We start from the raw sequence: 1,306 nt of genomic DNA on the forward strand, positions 1-1,306 counted from the left end.
CCAACCCTTGCCCTTTTCAATCAGTACTATGACTGCCTGGGCCCCGGACTTGCCCTCCAGAGTTGAGGAATTTGAGAGCACTACCTGTTGTTCAGAACCATCCACACCTGCAGCAGGGAGGGGGAGCAAGGGATTCTGGGGCAGGGCAATCAGGAAAGGCTTCCTAGAGGAAGTTGTGCTGAAGCTGGAGCTAAGAAGTTCCACAGGTTTGTTTGCCCCCCGCGCTGGGCTAAGGGTTTGGACGACTTCATATGGAAAAAGGGAGAGGAGGTTTGGAGAATGGCAGGGTGCAGAGGCAGGCTGAGAACAAAGCTCAAAGCCCTGGGGCTGTTTGGTTGAGGGGGGGGGCACGGCTGCAAAGTGCTTGTGACTCAGACAAGGAGGGAGGTTGCGGGCTGCCGAGTTGAAGCTCCCTTCTTAACCCTCACCTGCTCAAAATGGAAATGCAACCCAAGCGCCAGACCTTAATCCTAGGCGCCCAGTCCTTGCCACCCTAGCACCAAGGGTTCAGGGCAGGGCCTTGAGAGGCCGGGGACGGCCCCGCTGTCCAGAACCTGGTGAAAATAGGCTCAGCTGTCGGATGCCGCGTAGTTAACTTGCCAGGAGGGCACAAAAATACCACTCAGGGGCCAGCAGCTGGAGTGCCTTGGCGATGCGCTCTTTTAAGAACCCGTGCCTCAGTCTTCACAGAAGGCCTTAATGACAAGGAACTGCTGTCCCTCTGACTCGCCCAGGGCCTCATTCCCATCGTCTTTATTTTATCGTCTGTGTCAGAGAATGTGTCATCCTCCCAGTCTCTGGCGGCAAGAGAACGCTATTGAAAGAAAGAAAAAAAAAAATAATACAAAGGAAGAAAACACTGCGGTCCTAGCGCTGCCCCACCAGCCCAGATCCGGCAGCGAGGCGCTTCCTCGAGGGCGCAGCGTAGCGCCTCTCTGGCGCGCGGGGTTGCGGTCGCAGGCAGCGGCCCGGGACCTCGCAGGAGGGGTGAACCTCACCCCTCGGCTTCCGCGTTCACAGCCTACAGCGCAGAGTGCGCGGAGCCCGGAGTCTTGACGCCCAGGCGAAGCAGGCCCGGGGCGAGCGCGAACCCGCAGGGCAGCGACCCACCGAGTTCCCGCGGGGACGTTCGCGCCCTCGCGCTCCAGTCTTGAACGTTCGGCGGCGTCTTGAACCCGCGGCGCCCCGAGTGCCAGGGCGCGCCCGCTCCGCCCGAGGAGAGAGCTCGCCCCTCCAGGAAGCGCCCGCCTCGCCTCCCGCTTCCCTCCCCGCACCCGCCCTCGGCCGGAGGGAGGAGCCCGAGCCG

The 1,306-nt window shown here is 61.4% G+C and overlaps 1 protein-coding gene across 1 annotated transcript in view; it reads left to right on the forward strand.

Moving 5' to 3' along the window:
* Positions 1-1,206: 1,206 nt before the first annotated feature.
* Cpne2 (copine II) overlaps positions 1,207-1,306 on the forward strand; it is a gene marked incomplete in the record, with an annotated part of 42,670 nt that continues 42,570 nt past the window's right edge. The window contains 1 exon segment of the mRNA XM_005388373.2: positions 1,207-1,306.

Source organism: Chinchilla lanigera, unplaced genomic scaffold (assembly GCF_000276665.1).
Source record: "Chinchilla lanigera isolate Chin_1 unplaced genomic scaffold, ChiLan1.0 scaffold00032, whole genome shotgun sequence".
Classification (NCBI taxonomy): domain Eukaryota; kingdom Metazoa; phylum Chordata; class Mammalia; order Rodentia; family Chinchillidae; genus Chinchilla; species Chinchilla lanigera.